This window comes from Rattus rattus, chromosome X (assembly GCF_011064425.1).
Source record: "Rattus rattus isolate New Zealand chromosome X, Rrattus_CSIRO_v1, whole genome shotgun sequence".
Classification (NCBI taxonomy): Eukaryota; Metazoa; Chordata; class Mammalia; order Rodentia; family Muridae; genus Rattus; species Rattus rattus.
The window spans coordinates 65,126,785-65,148,395 of NC_046172.1; the positions used below are offsets into that span (position 1 = coordinate 65,126,785).

Genomic DNA, 21,611 nt, shown 5'->3' on the forward strand with positions numbered 1-21,611 from the left:
GAAGGATTCTAACATGAACATATAGGACAGTAAACTGTTGAGAAGAGATCCATGAATGAACAGACTCTTAACTTTGTCTTGCCCCAAGTAATATCTTGAAATAATTGCAGAGAAAATCTGATTCATTGGCTATATTGTATGAGAGATGTCACAACAGATTTTAGCCATATGTTTCAAAAGCATCAGGTGATGATCTTGCTTTGTCTTACCTTCCAGTCAGAGAGCACTAGAAGAGAACAGGGCTGCCATATGTACAGTGTTAGCCTACTGGTAAAACCTTGCATAACATTTTTTTTATTAACCCTGATTCATTCCACCATAGCCAAGTTCTTCACCCGGCCAAATCCACAGCTTGCTTGGATGCCAGCAAGGGTCAGTTCCCTTCAGCTGGCCTTCCCAGCTGGCCTTTGATTAGGAGTTCAGTAATAATCACACTGCAATAATTCCTCCTGACTCATCCTCCTGAGGACCCATCAGAAGGGATAAGCCTCTGCTAGAAAGCCTGAGAGTGCTAACTATAGCATGCTTATTCTTCCTGATACTGCAAGTGATCTACCCACACCCTGGGGGTAACATTCCCATTTTTTTGGCATCATCTGGAAGAGCTACCTTTTCATTTTCAGGGAGAAGAGGAATAACAGTACATTGTTCCATGGCTTATAACAGGCTCAGAAGGGAAGAAATCTAAAGCTCATGGCAAAGAGGTATAGGGAAAACAAAGGCAGATTTCAGCCCCTGTCATTATGGCAAAAACCAGGTATATTTGAAGATTAAAATTAAGGATGGAGGTGTGGTAAGTAGGAAAAAAATGCCTAAAGATTTCAAAGAAAGTTCCCTTGTTTGCATGTCAGAGAGCCCAAGAAACAGCTTTGTATTTAGTTTTTAAATTTTTACCTCAAATATTTCTACATAATTCTGAAGTGCTTGTTCTATACATCAGACCTCACATGTGGTTCAAAGAGCACAACAACATGACTGGAAAGATTCACTTTGCAACAGCAAGGACTGTGACGACTCAGGCCCAGGTCTTTCATTCTGAGTTCAAATGAAACCACGGGAAAACCTTCAAAATGCAAAATATAAAAGCCAGATTTACTGAACAATAGCATAGTGCTCATTGGTGAGCCAATGTTTATATTCCTACTCCTAAGCTGTTAAGCCCACACTTGTACTGGGCATGGGAGCATCTCCTGTAATCCCAGCATTGGCAGAATCTGAGGAGTAAAGGCAAAAAGATCAGCAGTACACAGTCAACCTTGGATACACAGGGATGGTGAAAAATCTGTCTAATCAGACCTTTAAGAGCCTCAAGGAAGAACTTCTATATTTGTCTTTCTGACAAGTAGGCCTCCTCTTCTTCCCTTACCTGCTGCATTGTATGATACAGTCCTTCCACAATGTCTTCCACTATGGGTACTTGTGCTGCCTCTCTTCTTTCTTGTATTATTTTTATTTTCAGGGCCAATAAATTATTCCCAAGGCATGGTAACAAAGCACCTAAGCTATGCCTGCCTATACAAAACACTCCAAAAACATCCACTCCTTTGACTTGCTACTTAGTGAATATTACTGTCTGTCTTTCTTTATCTTCCTATTATCATAGTCAATGCTGACTGTTCAATGAGACACTGAAGGGAATAAACATGTGTTTTCCTGAGGACTACTGATTTCAAATAGTCTACTTAAATTTTCAGATGAAATGTTTAAATTTTTGGCTGGAAAAGTTATGGTCACATAAGTGTAAAGGCATCCTTGAAAAATACACAGTATACAGATCAGTTCAATTCAGTTTGAGAGACAAATGACCTTAAATGACTAGAGGCATTAAATGAAGATACACCAGAGAGACCAAAACAACTAGATGGACTATGACAAATTTGAGTTGGGCCTTGGGAGATGGGTCATATCTGGATATAGTAGGGATGAGATTTGGGGGTGAATGTCATCATCTAAGCAAATTGAAGGACCATTTGTATGACAAGAAAATATTGCCCAGCTGCATCTTACTACATCGACCAATGTACACCAGTACAGATGCTGGGATCAGTTGTCAAAAGACTTTGTCCATTTTTGTGATAGCTCTTGATCCCAACCCCACATAGCCAGCTTATTTCCTGGCTTCATCTGTGTGGGCTCCCAGTATGATCCATTTCCGCTAGTCAAATAGAAGTCAAGCGAATCCACTTAACTGTCAACGTGCAAAGAAACCCAACCAGTGACTTGATATGATCGTAAAACTCAAGGCCAAAACTCATTCAAAACTCATTCAGCATTTTGTTTTCATTTCTAAGTTGATTTAAGAATAGATATAACCCACAGAAATGCTAATATAAACCAGTAGTCATATCATTTCAAAATCATAAATGAAAATAGATAACTACAAATAGGAATCAAGTACATATATTAAATAATGACATTATGTGACTATCCGTCCATTAGCAGATAAGTGAACGGAAAAAAACATCATACTTGAGGAAGTAGTTGATAGAAATTATTGTTCTTTGGCATGACTTAGGAATTAGATAATAGGAAATTTGGTTGGAAGTGAGCTACAGGAGAAAGGCAAATGAAGCTTTGGCTAAAGCTTTTGTAAAGAAGCAAGAAAGTTTAGACAAGGCTTTGGCTCACCTGAAAAGTAATTGCCTTTGCTTCTAATTGTTTTTTTTAATCACCAAAGTACTGGCAAATAATGCTGAAACCCTTGGGAGCTATGAAAATCAAGTAGTACTACTATTACCAGAATTATTAACACCTAGACACATTAACATATACATAAGTAGAAATTGATTACAAAAAAAAATGTCATGATCCAGAGATGTTCTAGGAATGCACAGTTAGCTTCTTGAAGGCTTCCTATGTATTTCAGGAATCTTGCTAGCTGCATATATGTTACAGGCATTGTGAACAATTTCTAGGAATGACTTACCAACATTATACACATTGCCTAGGAATTGTTTACAATTCCTGATTTAACATTTCGCTGCAACAAAAATACAAGTTAGCTTGAATTTGATCATACACTGGCTTCAAAGCAGAAGGCAGCATTTCTGCAGGCCTGCTACGTAAAGGGAAGATTTTTATATAAAAAATCATAGACAATAGCTAAGTAACTGGGCTGTTCACTTTGAAGACTCACATGCAGAAGACTATGCAAGAACTGACTGAAAAAAGTGCCAAGAAAAACTCCTTTCATTATTTTAAAGTGAATTAATTTTATAGCAATCACACATCCAAACACATAATGCATTAAGTATTTCAAAAATGAATTAAAATATGTAGGTCTACATTTCTTTCTTTTCACTGCTTTTGAACAAATTACCTACTTACTAGTAATATTTATTTTTAAATAGATTAGGATTTGTACACTCAAGATATGTACTGCACTGTCTGAAGCAGTCCCCTTGAGAAGGTATTCTGATGTTGCCATTGTTCAGAATGGTTTTGAAATGCTGCTTTGAGAACTGCCTTCTGAGCCAGTTTATGAGTGAGACAGTAACAAAATCACATTGTTTTCTTATCACATTTTAAAACTTAGCTATACAGCATAGTAACTATACAATTTGAATCAACCAGGTTCATCATAGAAATCAAAAATGCACTTCACATTACAGAGCCACCCCTAAGAACCCACCTCCAGGCTGGACACACACAGAACGTGCCACTCTCTGCCAAAACACCCTAAAAGACATATCTTTTTTTAAAAAGTAACAACCAATATTTTAACAAAAAAAAATCTAGTCTAAACTTTGCCAGTAAACTTCCATGATACGTTTATCTTGGCCAGACTAGGCAGCTAGACTGGAAGCTTCATGACAGCAGTTCACTGCCTTATTCCTAGCACTTATAGCCATGTTTTGGATGTTGTCATTGCTCAACAAACATCTGTTGAATAGTAAATGAATGGATGTAGAGGGAGGGTGGTGATGCATGTATGAATAGATGGATAAACTTCATTAAAGAGTTATTACAGATCTATCTTGGGATGTTGCTGAGTAATAGAGTACTTGGATAGCATATACAAGTCCCTGGGGTCATACCTCCCACATAAGAAAATAGATATCATGACACAGGAAGTGTTAGTGGAACAGTGAAACACAAGGGTGATGATTATGTAGAAAATTTACCTTCTAGCAGTGAGCCCAGGATATCACTGTTTGCCAGTAGCTAAAAAAGATTCTGGTGGTGCTTATAGCATACATGTAGATTGTGAGCTGGTGAGCTGAGAAGTGTTAAAAGAAGTTAGTGCTTTGCCTGTTTTGGACCAGTTGCTCTTACACATTCCATTCACAGACTATCCTCTAATACATGTCAGCTTGCCTGGAAACAAGTGCCCCAGGGTTTTACTTTCAAGGGGAACCAGTGAAACACCATTATCTAAAGTGGTTTGAGCTAGGTTATACAGGAAACTAATGAAGGATGGTAGAGCTTTGGTCTGAGATGAGGAAAACAAACTATAAGAGCTCTACACTGCTCTCATTCTTTCCTTTTCAATCCAGAATTATAGTCCTGCAATCTTCTTTCTCGGCATGCTTACCTTCTCCGTAAGCTAGAAAAAAAAACAAAGCTGAGGCCCTCTGCGGCTCCCCATGTAACTTGGCAATAAATCCTGCTTCCTGTCCTAGTGATAACAGGGGCACCCATGCTAATAGTATCAAAGCTCTGCTGGTGACAGTGCTGATAACCATGTTGTATTGCTGAGTGCTTAATACATGGTATACACTCTCTTTAAATGCAATTTTTGAATTCACCTGACAAAACTATAGCATTAGCACTGTTGCCATTAGCTTTGTAGTTTAACAAAGTGATACTTTGATAGGTTAACACACCAAGCCAGTCAGGGGTCAAAGCCTTTGCCTGCCTTACTTTTGTGCCAGAGATTGAATCACAATAGCATGTCGCCTCTCAGTATTATGTTCTGCCTTCTGACACATCCTTCCATGGCTGACAATAAAGATGCGAAAGAAAGCTAAACATACACCCTCTTTCCACCCTTAAAGCGATTTGGTCCTGCCTTATTGTGTTGATAATAGTAGCAAAGCAGCCCAGTCCGACCTGAACATCTGTTTTTAAGACCTTGAGGGTGGAGTATGTTTTCTGGAATATCCCTTCAAAATGTTTTTGAACATTTGTTCAAACAAGCTGAGGTCTGGACACCCTCTGATGCCTTTCTCGATTGGTTATGCGCCAACTATGACATGATCTTCTGCATGTGGTTTGAGTTAGGTGGAAGTGTTGCACATGCCTGGGATACTGGGCAAGCCCACTAGAGCTGCCCCTGGACACAGACAAGCCTGACTCTAGCAGGCCCACTGAGAAGATGGCAAAGCTGTGGTGACTGGGGGAGGAACGCCAGTTAGATAGGTCACCCCATAACCCCCATTGAGCTAGGCCATTTGTACTCTAAGCATTCTTTCTCCCTTTGCCTGAATATTTAATTGTGTTTGGGATGGGTTCCAAAACACCCAGTGGACTTCGCGAGTCCTGTGACTTGAGTTTCAGGGGCTCTGAGCCTGAAGCACTAGGCTAGTTGCTATGGTCTGGCTTTCCTACTGCAAACCACATGAGCTCTACCTGCTGTGCCATGAGATCATGAGGGAATTGATCAATGCCTTTGGAAAGTGCCTCCTCGTGCACATAACTGGAAGGGACTATAATCCCAGACAGTTTTACAGCTTTGGCAGGATGGAGGTACACACTGAGGATAGATTGAATGTCACCTCTTGGCCCGGGTTTGTGGGAGATGGCTGAAGAGCCCATCCACAAAGCTGCCACGTGGCCAAGTCCATGTGAGTGATGGAAACAGCTGTGGGAAGAGGCCAAGGGCCAGTAATGAGGAAGGAGACACTCAAACCTATGGGGAATCCCTGAATCCCCAACATCTGTGAGAAAGATCAAATGAGGCTCCGGGGTAAAAAGCAACAAGAAAGCACTTAGCAATTTCAAGTGTTCACAGAAAGAAATGAAGAGTACCAGTCTGCCACGGGCATGGGAGAACTCAGGTGTCAGACCTGCTTGAACATTCAAGTTCATAGGTACAGTATTTCCTTAACTCAGTAGGGACTCCCGAAATTTCTTCCATATATTCTTGAGAAACAACCCCTTCTTCCCTTCCTTCAAAGTAAGATGCATGTGTACCGCTGAAAACTAACATCACCTCTCTATACACTTAGCCTAGCAACTGGGAGAAAAGAACGCTAGTGGTTATGTGTGATTCTGTGTTTTGATTGACTGGAGTAAATAAGGCTTGGAGAAAATTAACCAGGTAAGGGTTAATCACAACATTTGCAATGAGAAGTCAGTGAAGGCCTAATAAAAGGTGGAGTAGTGCAATATGGGTGAAGGACCGGTATCACAAGTTAGCAACCCACTAGATTTATTAGGGTAAAGGAGAAAAATGTAAGTGCTACTTTTATCATTGGTAGTGATTGATAAGAGAAAAACAGTAAAGCCATTAGCATAAGCAGTGAATTCAGAAAAAGAGCAGGTCTTGGGGAGAAGAGGAATATGTTTCGGGTGCCAGACTGAGCATGAGAATATACATTTTAAAATTGTTCTCTGACCTGGGAGAGAGGTCAGGGCTAGGTCACTGTCAATTTTTCCTGCTTCCCAGTTCCTTCTGCCCTCTATCTCCAGAATGTTACAGCAGAGCAACCTAACTGGGCTCTTCATCCATTGCAATCACAATACATGTAATACCTATCTTGAAGAATGACTTTTATATTCCCAAACACATGTCAGATGGGAATAATAAATGATCCCAACAGATTATATTAATCAGTTTCCATTTCCTTGGATATTTATTACACAGACAGAAAACTAGCCACATATGAGAAAAACCTAGAAAGGGAGATCAGGAGAGTGCTACAGAGTTATGGTGACCATATTTTCGAAAACAAAAATTTGACACTTGTTCCTCTTGAAAAACTTGGTGAAGCCCTTTCTGGTTGAATGAGCAATTTAGGAGATATAACTGAAAGAATGAAAATGGTGTTTCCCAAGACACTTCAATTGTTCCCTAGGAACAAGAGCACACAATACTTATAGTGGGCAATACACACAGTAGAATTCCAATAACATGATATACCTGGTGGTTTTGTACTTTAAATGTTTTTCTTTTATTCTTTTCATAGTCTATAACTACCAGTCTAAATTTAATGGTCTTGCCATTTGCTCCTCCCCTAGACAATTTGAGGGTCCAAAAAATACTGAAGGTCAGTGCGAGAAGGTACCTCAAAGATAAACTGAACTTTTTCTTTGTTTTTAAGACAAAGTCTCGTATATCCTAGGATGTTCCCAAACTTAAAGTGTAGCTGAACCTTGAACCTCTGATTCTCTTGCCATTACCACCTAAGAGCTGGGATTACAGACAGGCATGTACTACCATGCCTTGTTTATGTAGCATTGGGGTTAGGACCCAGAGCACTGGGCATGGTAGGTAAGCACTCTACCAATTGGGTTACATTCGCTGCCTCAAACCATTCTTTATTTTTTATTTTGAGACAAGGTCTCACTGTATATTCCTGACTGGCCTGAAACTCACTATATAGACTATCTTCAACTAACACCTGCCTCTGCCTACCAAGCGTTGTGATTATGGATGTGGACAGACACATCTGGCCTCCAGCCCATTTTTTAAGATGATATAAAGAAACTGAGATCCAAAACCTAGAAATGTCTTACCCAAGGTAATACATTAAAGTCAAGAGCAGATCTAGGACTAGAATCTAGGGATATTATCTTGACCTTACAAACATCCCACCTCCAAACACCAAACCTCCATTTGGGAAGCAGCCTTCCTTCCCCTTCATCATGTATCTCATCCTATCCTTTACTTTGGAGACCCCTGGAGACCCAGGCCCAGCTATCAATAGGGCACAGTACTAAAGAGCCAAAGTCAAAATAGCAATGGTCTCACATCCCCTTGATATGCCGAACCCCTTGGCCCACATTCTTTAACACCTTTCTCTTGTCTCTGCCAAGATATCCATATCTCTTTTACACCAAGGATCTTCCTGTCAACTGGGACATCAAGGGAAATAGGTAGAACTTGAGCAGCTATTATTCCCAGATGATGAAAGGTGAGAGAGACCTTTGCATATGTGTGTGCTGGACATCAGCATTTTCCACAGCTTTCTGGGTTTCTTTTTATGAAAGCCAAACATCTTGCTCAGGGACAAACATTCACTGCTGAGAGAAAATTCATTGCTGCTTGTATTTCAATCCTTGAGTTTGCTAAACTCTTCCCTATGGTGAAGTAGAAAAGTCATATCTGTGTAATGATCCAAAAAAGGTAATTGCACAAACCCAACGTAAGAGAGCTAGAACACAGGACTTAATACTGCATGTGGCAGAAGGTTTCTCCCTGGTCCTTATTCCTTCTATGAGGCTGTCTTAAATGGAATTCCTCATGTGGGTTTAAGCTATGAGAAACAAAGCTTCTCTAGTGCCTTTTAGTACATGACGACACTTTAAAGTTCCCCCTGAGCCCAAAAAAGAGCTTTGGCATGTGTGGAAGAAGGCCCTGTAGTAGCCCCAAGGACCTATATGTGGTCAAGAGAACTACACTGCAAAAGAAACAATACAGAAGTCAACTGGAAGTCGGCAGTGTGACAGGAGATAGAGGAGAGGGGAGGCTAGCACCATAATGTGAAGGGTTTTGCATGAAGCTTATGGAATACACATTTTGACATAGGCTATGAGTATGTATCTTTTTGTCTGTCACAGAACAAAACACTTTCAACATCAGGGTAGATCTTCATGGCAAGTGAAAACTCTGTATTTGGTGCCTTTACAAGAAGTTCTGAGTCTCTTTTTTTTAAATAGTTAAGAAACTCATGGTTCCCAGGCACTCCCGTCAATGTGTCGCAAGCAATTTCATTGACGTATTGCATATACCTTGGGCCTGAGACCAAGTGTAAGGAATTTCATCCCAGCAGAAAAATCATTGAGGCAGCTTAAGGTAATGGAAACTGGTGCTTTGGATTAAACCTGTCTCTTTCCATCTCTGTTTTTGGTGCCTAGATAATGGCTGTGAAGGGAAAAAAATACTAGAAAGCATATAGCTTGCATACTTTGAAATTAATGAGGAAAGAAAGATCAAATGGAGAGAATGAAGAGATATGATCTAGTCTGTAACTCAGTTCCAAACTGAGATCTAAAGAGTATCACAAAGAAAGCCTTCAAACTAATGATGCTTCACAGGTCAGAGTGCTCCATTGACACCATCCAAGCTTAGCATATTCTCTTTGGCTGGAAATTTGGGACTGTCTCTAACGCTCTGTAGTGTATTATCAAGAGAATGTTTGTCAGACCTTAACCATAGTGTCGGAAATCAAATACTGAAAGCTAAAGAGAAATGAGTGCCAGGAATGCAGTGTAAGTTACCTATCATTGTTTTCAACGGCTCAACGGTGGAAAAGGAAGAATGAGAATAGCAAACACCAGTAACTTTACCATTTTTGAAGATCATTTGCTTCTAAGTAATGTTCCCAATATTAAAGAATAGTTAGATTAGTCTCCTTGGTCTATCACAAGATATCATAGACCGTGCTGTAAAGAAGACATTCATTGTCTCACAGTTGTAGGGGCTGAAAACCCAAACTCAGGGTGTCAGGATTGGTTTCTGGTGAGGCTTCTTTTTCTGGCTTGTGGATAACCATCGTCTTCTCACTGTGTCCTCAAATGTCCTTTCCTCTGTATTCATGCAGAGAGAGGAGGGGAGGAGAAAAAGGGACAGAGGGAGAGGGGGGGAGGAGAGAGGGAAAGGGAAAGAGGGGGAGAGAGAGATCTGATGTCTCTTCTCTTCTTATAAAGATAGCAGTTCTAATAAATTAGCGTTCCACTAATATGATCTCATTTAACCTTAATTACCTCCCTAAAAACCTCTATTTCCAAATACAGACACATCAAGGTTAGAGCATCAAACTATGAATTTGGAGGAGGGCACAATCCAATTCATAGCATTTTCATCAAATATACTTTTTATGGAGACAAGGTATCATGTAGCCTATTGGCCTTGGAATTCTGACTTTCCTCCCTCTACCTTCTGAGTCCTTGGATCACAGATGTGTGCCTCCATGTCTAGCTTATTACCTGAACTTTACCAATAAGAACTGAAGCTGAAAGAGAGTTAGTGATTTGCATATACGGGAAAGTAGCTGAGGTCAAGACCAGAACTTGGCACTATTAAGTAATGGCCCTGCCTTCTTTCTGGCACGCCTAACACTGAATTATGAAATGAATCAAAACACATCTTTCTGCTTTTTTTTTCCTTTCTTAGATGACCTTTACAGAATTGGTATAGGTTCTTCTATGGGAAATTTGGATAAATTGACCCATCAATTCACCTTGATTTAATACTTTTGGGGAGATAATTATCAAACTAATTTTCTGAGTAGATAGAGGCCTATAAAAATAATCAATTCCCTTTGAGTTTTGATATTTTTGAATTTGATTTATTTGTCTTTTTTGAATTAAAATTTTAGTTAAACTAGGTATTAAAGGGTTTGGTAGATTGTCATTTGGGGAATGGTCCATTTCATCGAGGTTATCATATTTGTGGTTATAGTATTTCCTTACTATCCTTTTACTATCCATGAAACCCATAGCTTTGCCCCTTTCTTAATTTCATATTTCAGTCATTTGAGGATTTTCTTTCATATTTTTATCTGAACTTTCTATGAATATATATTAATTGCACAAAGTAATATTCATTATAACATCTTTGTACACGTCAATAACATACTTAAATCCTTCTTTTTCATCCCCTGTTGTCTTCTCATATCCAACCATCCCCCATCTCCTGCTATTCCTCCTCCTCTTCCCATGTAGTTCCCTTTCTACTTTCTGTCTTTGCTTTAAAATCTATACTTTGTATCTCAGAGAAAATATGATATTTGTCTTTATAAACTTGGATGACCACACTTAATATAATTGCCAGTTCTATTCATTTTCCTGAAAATGATGTGATTTCATTATTCTTTGTTGCTGGATAATATTCCATTGTATATATGTACCATTTTTTGTTATCTGATCTGGCTGCATGATTATCCATTTTATTTTATTTATTTATTTATTTTTTTTTTTGTTCTTTTTTTCAGAGCTGGGGACTGAACCCAGGGCCTTGCACTTCCTAGGCAAGCGCTCTACCACTGAGCTAAATCCCCAACCCCGATTATCAATTTTATTAATCTTTTCTAAGAAATACTATTCAATTTCATTTAATTTTGTCCATTTATTTCCAGTTTTTAAATTTCATTTATTTCTCTAATTTTTATTATCTATTTATTTTTATTTCTTTGGATATCATTTACTCTTTGAATAGTTTCCTATGGAAGAAACTTAAGCTATAGATTTTAAAACGTTTTCTAAATTATAGATTTAAAAATGTTTTTAAATACTATTTAGCATTTAGTACTATAAATGTGTCTACAAATTCAGCATTGGCTGAATCCCACAAGCCCCGATATAAGTTTACATTTTCATCTAATGCAAAGTATTTTTCTTTCTTCTGAAAACCTAATATTTGACCTACATGTTATTTAGAATTGTGTTCTTTACTGTCCAAATATTTGTGGATATTTTTCAATTATCATTTTGTTGTTCATCTCTATTTTAATCATATTACTGTCTGAAAGCATACATTGTATGGTTTCTATTCTTTAAAACTTAATATAATTCCCTTTATATCCTGAAAGTGAACCATGTGGTATTCTTTGATATCTATAAATTGAAACATACTCTGTTGTTGATGTATCATATACATGTTAGCAAGATCTAGTTGATTGGTGGTCCTTTTTAGTTCTACGATATTTTTGCACATTTTTTTTGCCTACTGAATCTATCAAGAAATAATAAACTTGAAATATAATTACAGAAGTGCTTATTTTTTAATCTTGTTTTTTGAACTACAATGACAATCTGACTTTTAAAGATTTTCTTTTATTTTTAAGTAGTATGTATTTGTGTGGATATGTGCACACAAGTACAGAAGCCTGTGTAGTCCAGAGGAGTTGAACATTCCTGGAAGTGCAGTTACAGGCAGTTATAAGCTGACTAATGTTGGTATGAGGAACTGAACATAGGTCTACTCCAAGAGCAGCACATGCATTTTAAGCACTGAGCATCTCTCCAGCCCCAGCTGACTTTTAATTGGGAGTGCTTAGACCTATTGATGTTGAAACCCCTGCTGGTAAAGTTGAATGAGTATCTACCACGCTTCTTACTATTTCTCCATTCTATGCGTTTCCTTGCTCTTGGTCTCATTTTTCTTCTACTCCATTTATGCCTACAGTATATAATATATGATTTCATTTCATTTTTTAACATGTAAGCTATACTTTTTTCTTATTGCTGGAGAGAGAACCCAGGGGTTTTCACTAACTAAATGCCAGTCTTATATTTTAGTGTTTGCCACTGATGTTATAACATACATTCCTAACTGATCAGACTCCATTTTCAATTAACACTGCACCACTTCACAAGTATTACAATCATAACAAGATTCTCAAATTATTCCTCTCATTCCTTCTAATACTGATGTCATTCTTTTTGCCTATCTATACGATAATCACCAATTATAATGTTGATGTACACCTAGTAGAAAAATGATAATTAAGAATGAACTTTTGGGAATGTTTAAGTATATGGAGGAAGAATAAATTTTAAAAAACCATATATTTGAGGAAATAAAAAATGAAAAAATTACCTCTATATACTCACCCTATAATAATCTTCCTTTCTTCACAGAGATCCATATGTTTTACTACATTATTTCATCTATTTCTGAAGAATGTTTTTCAACCCCTCTTGTAAGAAAGGTCTACCAGTGATACATAACCTCCAGGTTTCTCTAGATATTTCCCAATTGTCTCCTGTTACTCAGAATTCTTGCTGATGTAGTGAGACGTATGCTGCCGTCCTATAACATGGTCTCAATCTTTTTGTCAGCCTGTATCGCCTTCATAAGTGCTCCTCAGGTTGATTTCCCCCCACCCCCCTGTTTCAATGACACAGGAAGGATAAAAGGGGATTGGAGCTGAGTATTTATCTCTTCCAAAGTCAGCTGGGCACCCATAAAACCTCATTCAGTCATGCTCTGACGGAACAGCTTCCCTGGACTATAGGCCATAAGTACAGTAGAATGCTCTGAGTATATTTCCAAATGGTTAATCTTGCCCACTCCTTGTGGGGAAAAAAACAAGGGGATTTTTTTCCTATCTTTACTGCAGAACCTCGAACAGATCCTGTGGCTAAAACTCATACAAATAAAACTGCCTCTGTTGGAGTTTTTAATTCTCACGCTTGTCTATTCTGAGCCTCTAGCAATTTATCAACTCAAGTTTGTTTTCCTAGCCCACAACTGGCTCTAATGGTGATATTTTGCTCCTAGATTTCTGGTCTTATGAGCCAAGGTTGTCTGTATCTGCCCATCTGTCCAACTAGAGGAATGTACTTTCTCTGGGACTTCAGTTCTCTGGTACATGTAAGAAGAATTGATTTTTTAATTTTTTTCTGGCTATGTGGATGAGAATGATGACCTACAAGCTCATTCTATATGAGCACAAATACCAGACATCTCTCTTGCCTTTTTTTCTATATACAATTATTTCCCCCTGTAGAGCCTTTTCCTTGTTATTGGAATCTTTAGACTTAGGACATCATCAAGTCTCTCCAGCTTTGTTTCAAGCTCCCTTACAAATATGTCTCCCTTTCATGTCAGATCAAAATTGCCCATGCTTCTCATAAGTGTGTACCTATTGATAGAAGCCAGTGACAGATTCATGCTAATCCATTAATGTGACTTTGTTTTAAGCCCAAATAATTAGCTCTGTCCATGTATACATTTCAAGACGCCATTCAATTTTTGTGTTCCCTATAGAATTTGGCACATAGTAGGTATTCCACACATGGGAAATTTCTTTAAAAGGATTTTCATAATGAGTGGGGTAAATGTTATTATGTGTATGATCAATTCCATGTGTTTGGAAAGAGCATCATGTTTTGGAACGACCAAGAAAGGCTTCATGATGGAAGCTGAAACTGAATATTACCCTGAAGAATGGATGGGATTTACGTTGAATCAGAGGAGAATGAAATGGCATTCCAAGTTTTGGGCACAGCATGAGCAAAGCTGCAGAAACAGAATAAGATGATGCTCTTTCTACTGTTAAAAAACAGCCATAACTGGGACAGCCTCATGACTTGAGATCTTTGAAGACACTGGCACACTATAGAACTGATTAAGTATGGTTATGAAAGGAGTATACTCAGCTTGGAAGATATCAAGTCAATAACAAACAATAGCTAAGGGTTTTTGTTTTTTTTTAAACACAGTTAAATAATGCTTCTCTGCCAGTACTCAGTACTAGGTCTTAATTTTAAATCCAGGTTTTTCAGTTGAAGTATTACGTGTACTATAAAAATTAAAATATTGATTACTAGGCTCATAGCACAGTAACTATGGAAATTAAACATGGAATGATCTTGATTGCTGTTTATTAAAAGGGAACATAGTCTGGAGTGAAATATCCAGTGTACATTATTTCCCAACCTACTTTATCCTAAAGTGTAAACATGAGAAGCATTCAAGAAACATTCTCCATAAGTATAAAATAACATCTTTTTAAAAGAAGATTGTTATAATATCTTGAATCATTCTTTGAACCCATTTAAAGGCACATGTATGAAAGAATTTGCTAACTGAAGTCCAAACTAAGAGAAAGCACCTTTCATATTATCCAGTGAAGTGTGGATCCTAGACATAAATTCATGTCTATCTAATTCTAAACCATATTATTTAAACAAAACTATGCTTTCTGAAAGAAGGAAAGAAAGAAAGAAAGAGAGAAAGAGAGAAAGAGAGAAAGAAAGAAAGAAAGAAAGACTTTTGTGACCCTAGATTACTATCATGAAAGGAAGTTACAATTGTAAATCAAACATGGGGTTAAGAAAGTAAATAGCCTTGATACTTAACTATTAAAAGTTCTACCAATTCTGAATATCTGTGATCTAAAGATCTTAAGAACATGCTTTAGTATCATATAAAGTAGATATGTAAATAATTATACACTTATCTACACACTAAACAACAGGATTTTTGCTTCCTAGCAAAATTCCCCACTATATAGTCTTCCTTTGAAATTTCATCTCAGCTTTCCAATGTTCTTGGATTTTCTGAGCTGCAAATGTCAGCTATTATAGGCTTCCTATGATTAAATAAATTACTGAGTCTTATGCCCCGAAATGTTGAGTCGGCAGAAGCCTCTAGACAAAACTCAAGTTGTCATAGATTCTGCACTGCAAAATGACTGTTTGGTTAGTACTCTAAAATGTATGAAATGGTTGTGCATATCACTGTAGTAATTTTGACATACCATGAAGGAAATTGGGTAATGTACTTTCAAATCAAATTAAAAATATCAACTATTTCTCTGAGTTAGGAAATCATTCAAATCTTATAATATTACTTTTGCTTAATATCCTTAGTAGTCTCAACTTAGAACTTGAAAATGACTATTTACAACACATGACAAATACTGTGCTGTGCTTGTAAAATAACTTGGGTGATGCACCTCTGAGATCGCCCTCTCGTGCCAGCTCCCAGACATCTTGCCACTTCAGATCTACAATCAAATATAGTCCAATGAAATGAATCTTCTGCTTTTGACAGCTGGGCAGAGATGAAGACATCTTGAATCAGGCTTGAACTGCTGTCAAAAACAACTTCTTGCTTCATCTCCCTCCCCTCCTACTCTTGGAGTTTAGGGTCAGTCACCTGGAACTGGAATGACTATCAGAAGCAATTTTTTTGGTCAAACAGCAAGACAGGATTTAGGAATAGTTTGTATAATGGCAACAAGATTTTGTTGTTTGCTTACTATAACCTAATTTCAACATTCCTGCTAGACTTCAGAATTCCTTAACTTTCTATTGAGTTATAGAAAAATCTCTCATCTCTCCCTCCCTCCTTTCTCCCTTCCCTTCCCTCCTCCTCCCTCCCTTGCCCCTATCTCAACATCTATCTTTCTTCCCTCCTTCTCAAGTCACCTACTAAGTTCCCTTATGTAATTATGCATGAGAGGTGGGAACTACTTCTCCCCTAACAGAGCATACAGCAACTCAGAAAACACCAATGACAATATGAACACTAGAGGCTCCCCTGATAACAAAGGGCTATGCAATGATAATTCTTTAAGTTAAAAATATTGGTTTTCATTAAATGTACACCCCTGAGTTTTAACCATCTTTATCCTTTTGCATGGAAACTCAGGATATGATACAGCCTTTGTATTGAAAGGTTTGGAAAACTGCTTGAGGTCAACAACTACCATTTGGCTACAAATGAAAGGGAAGTTGGAGTCACAAGTTGCAGGACTGTGGTGAACGCCTTTGAACCAGGACAAAATGAAAGCAGTTGTCCATAACCAAAGGTCTTTTCCAGTACCGAGCACGAATGAAAGGTTTCCAGGGCAGATTTTGAGCAGATTTCTTTGAGGAGTCCTCCAAAGCCTTCCCAAAGGGCTATTACTAAGTCGAAGACAGTAAGTTCAGTTCTCTCTGTGTCTAGCTGAAATTCCTCTACTGAATATCAACTTGATATTGGAAAATAGATGAACTTGATTCTTACCATCCTTTAAAACTCCTAAGGATTTTCAATTTATGTAGCATGAAACCTATCTAACAAGGCTTTCAAAGCCAGAGGAATAAGGTCACAGATCTGGGCATCTGAAATCAGGTCTTACTCAATGTGTGACTGAAAATTTCCAACCACTCTCTATATTATGTTAAGAAGAAAAGAATGAGCCATAAAAATATTTTAACACAATTTCACACAGTTAATTTACCAAGAGGTCAAAAGGTTATCTGAAATAAGAACGAAGTGGGAACAGATCTAAGCTCTGAGCTGCCACTACGGGGCTTATGGTCAGTGGAAATACTAGACACTGAACTACAACAAAACCTTTCTACTGAGCTCTTACTGTCTATTTGCACTTTGTTCTAGAATATAGGCAAAAAGACACACGTGTGTGTTCTCTAGGAGGGGCTACATTCCAAAGGGTAGACTTGGCACATTAGTTTCTTTATGATTGCATATAGGACAAGAAAAACATACTTGTGGCTATATTGCTATCTAGCTATATGTTTGCAATAAATGTTTCTGCAGCTGGGCTTTGAGGTCATTGAAGGTAGTTATTTTATTTATTACATTGAGCAAAGATAATAGACATATCAATATATTTGGATAGATAAAGATACTAATAAATAAGAGAGTTGTTGGTTATGTAATAAAAACCAGGAAAAGATCAAAGTTGGAAGCATATAATCTCATTTTTCTCCAATCTGCTCGCTCTACTTAGAGTGAATTTTTCTTGCAGATTTAATAAGATTACTGCATTAGGAAAATGGTTCTGCATTGTTTTGGGGATAAACACATGAAGCTTTTATGAATAATACCCAAGACCATTTATAATGTGCTCTCTGCATGCCTCAATTCTCACTGTAGTATGGGTCATACCACTGTAACCCTAGTTTATTCTCCATGTACACTGCAAGTTTCTTGATGGTAAAAAATTCATCCCATTCATTTGTGTGGTACCAGCAAGTAAAATGGTTTTATCTCAAATCCTACTAAAGATCTAGCAGTATCTTCTAATGGCATTGGAACAATATTACTACACATTCAATTATCCTCAGATTCTCTTTCATTTAATTTTGCCTCACAGACCTTGCAAGAATTGTCAAATAATTACATGAGTCAGGAAACTTAGTATACAGTCCTATCTACCCTGCATCATGATTTATATGTGTACATGTCTCCTCATTTAGAAAAATAATATCACCTGTATTTTATGCATTACATAACTCCTAAGCTATTATACATTCTGGGCTAAGTTGATACAAATAGTCTTATGTACAAATAATGTGTGGAAAAATAATTTTGTAAATGCAGACTTGTGGTTTTAGTGGTAATTAATATGAGGTGACTGTGTGTGGAGACAGTCTGCTTTGGATTTGAATCCTGGATCAGTCATCTGATCAGGGACTATGTTTTTATCACATTCTTCATCTGTAACATGGAATTAATAATGATATTTCTTTGGGCTTTATTGAAGGTTAGTGAGAAAATTCATATGACGTAATTAAAATATTACCCTAGCACATCATAGATTCTTCGATGCCAACTAATGCTTACAGTTATCTGATACTTGATTATGGTTGTGCCTGTCAAGTTATCCATAAAGTAAAGACATAAGCTGTGCAAGCTTTATGGCTGCCCATACCCTAAGAATTGAACTATAGCATGCTCAGAGAGAGAATTGCCTCTAAACATTATTCTCAGCCTCAAACTGTAACATATATGGTCAATGCTTGAGAGCATTCCAACACTCCAGGTGTGCCATCTGGTCTTTGAGATTAAGTATATTTTCATTAATTTTGAAACTGCTTTTTTCTAGTAACCAGGTTTATGGTTCCCAATGTAAACCACACACACACACACACACACACACACACACACACACAGAGAGAGAGAGAGAGAGAGAGAGAGAGAGAGAGAGAGAGAGAGAGTGTGATACGAAGGTTTCCTCAAAAACTCTTTCCTTATCCCTACTGAGCTTTCTTGCTTGATAAGAAAACCAATTGTCAAAGCTTCCTTCACCCAGCAATAGCAGCAGAGAATGAACAAAGACTGTCCTGTGCTTTTCAGTTCATTGTCTTAGAGTTGTAGATGAGAGTAACTCACCCCCCTTATGCCAGTTCAGCCATGACTATGTACTGAGTTTCCCAAACCTCTTCAGAAGAGACCATCAAGATTTTTAACTCAGAACTGAAGAAAAAGAAAGAGTAGGGTGAGTGGCATTCAGAAAGCAAATAGATTAATAATTTTTACACATGAATTTTCAGTGTACAGGGACTCGGTGGTCCCTGTTGATCTTAAAGCCACAGACTCCGAGAGGTGGAAGATTGTTGTGTGGTCTTGAAACAAAGGGGACTGTGAAAGGCAGAGCTTTATGTAGGTTAAGAGTTAAGGGTGATTTTAACGGATAAAAAATGCCTCTTATTTTAACTTCTGGATGGACAAACCTCAAAATGGAGAGAAAGGAGTGCATTAAATAGTTTTATGTCTAAAAAACCTGACATGAAGATGAAAGGTCACTCTGTTAGCTTAACTCAGATTGCCTCACCTCTATGAGAATCACTCAACTGACAGCAGATAGAGGAACATTGTTTTGGTTTCTAACAGTCTGTTAAAATTGACTTTATGACACTTGCAGTGAATTCTAAGTGTATTTTTAGTACATGTGTTTTTTTTCTCTGCCCTCCCCTAACACATTTATTTCTGATGTTACTTTTGAAATGAGCTATTTTGGTTGCTTCTGTAGATCACACACAATTCCCAATAACTAATTTTAACTTTTTCATCTGGTTCCAGGAATGAGACAGTGCCCAACAGAAAGTTGCTGTTGTTGCCTTTGGAAAACTGAAGTCTCTCAAAAGAAAAGTAAAGCATGAGCCCTGAATTCGCCAGACCAATGGGCCTGCATATAGAGTAAGGACTAGCAGGGGCTAAGGGGCTCCTTTTAAGCTTCAAACTTCTCGGACTTTTCATTGTTATTCCTTTAAAATTCATTTATTCAAAGTAGATGTAAAATGTCCAATTTTGCAAGTGCTTTCTAATTTATTTATTTCTAATTATTAATTTAGTTATCAAATAAACCAATTTTAATTTTAGTTGTCTCTAGCAAATAGTTGTTCTACTGATAAAAGCATCTAAGTCTACTTTTTCTTGTCCAAGTATATTTTTAGGTCACTTTGGTCTAAAAACCATTCAGTGAATTAGTGCAATTGATGACTTTTATTCCAATATAATTCAGCTTAATAATGGCTGAATTCTGCCTCATGACTAATTAATTCAGTATTCTTTTACTTTAGTTTTATCAATTGATAATCAATCTATTCAGTCAGTCAAGATTTAATAGACTAAATTTATTCCATTAGACGAATAAGTAAAAAAGATGCTAAGGACAGAAAGGCACAGAGTTCTGGAAAGATTTTGACAAATGAAGTTAGAGATAAATTACTTTTCTTGTACACACACACACACACACACACACACACACACACACACACACACACACGGGTATTTTTGAGATGTAGCCCAGTTCTCTTGCCTCTGTCTCACAAGTGCTGGGATTTCATGCATGTGCCACCACACCTGGCCTTCTTGTGTTTATTAAATGTGCCAAGTTAAAGAAAATTCTTGTAAGAAAATAAAATTGCCAATAATTGCTATTCATTAACAAAAATCATGAGTTCATGATAGCCTGTGGAAATTTTTGGTTGTGTCTTTGACATTTTTGAAATATTCCAGTTTTTAAATTCCAATGCAAGAATAATTTTTCAATCAATTGATATCTTTAACAAATCACTTTATAAGTAAATCTCAACATGATCAGTGCATTGAAGATTATTTAGGAAGAAGGCTACCAAACAAGAAAATTTGACCAAAATTTCTACAGGGTAAATATAAATATTAAAAAACTACACTTAAATCTTAAATCCAGAATGCGAATAACTATTGGCCTGTCTGCTTCTAGTTCAAAAGTGAATACATGTCATTCCATGGGTGTCTCCAACTCTCTTTGAATTAATTACAGAAGACATAATGTAGGAAAGCCAGTTCAAGCAGATGTTCTTACACCTCCACTTTCTCTTCATCTGCTCACATGGACACCACATCCCCTGAAACGTTTTAAATTCTCTAGGATGCATTCTTCTCTGTTTCTCACCTTGCCTCTATCCACGATGCATTACAATTTCTAATTAAGATTGCCATGATACAATGTCACACTTAAGGCCTTAATTTCTCAACCTATATTATCACCAAAATATCACCTTTAATAATTGTGAAGAAACTACTATAATCATGAGTTCTTTTGAAGTGATTAAAATTGGAAAATGCTATGTTCTTTAGAATAAGAAAGATATGGACACTTTTCCTGCACAATTTTTTTCTATTTTAAGTCAAAATAATAGGTGAAAGCAGGAAAGTACATAACTAAATTTTCATTAGGCTCAATGAGAGAAGAAACTACATATTTTCATCAGGAGGCCCCCAACACCAGAATATCTGGAGATATACATATATATATATATACACATATATATGAAAATATTTTAAATATGATTAAAAATAAAATGTATGTTTAAAAATCAAACGTTTTAAAAATAAATGAATTAATTCCTACAAGGCACTTAAGTCACCAGCAAACATGATAAAGGCATGTCTCATGTTCTCAAAGAATTCACAAGATAAGAATCCATACAAGTAATTTAGTTGGTTATGAAATAAGTGTTGGAATAGAATACAGAAGGGGGACTATGAGAGTAGAAGGACAGCCATTCATTTTGACTGGGGGTATTTAAGAAAGCCCCCTAAAAAGGACAGCACTTTTGCATCAGTTCCAGTTTTTTTGCACCCATTTTGTGCCAGGAACTTTCTGACCTGGCTACTTTTACCCAGCCATTTTGATGTGGCTTAAGATAAATAAACCATCATGCTTTCGTCAGTTTTCTAAATTACTAAGTAATGTGTAAAACAGATGTCCTTA

The 21,611-nt window shown here is 37.2% G+C and overlaps 1 long non-coding RNA gene across 1 annotated transcript in view; it reads right to left on the reverse strand.

Annotated features, from left to right (window-relative positions):
• Positions 1–8,748: 8,748 nt before the first annotated feature.
• The window catches only part of LOC116888575, a 37,241-nt gene continuing 24,378 nt past the window's right edge, over positions 8,749–21,611 (reverse strand). Inside the window, exon 4 of the long non-coding RNA XR_004386325.1 lies at positions 8,749–9,693. This is a non-coding gene — a long non-coding RNA (uncharacterized LOC116888575). The remainder of the gene's footprint in view (positions 9,694–21,611) is intronic.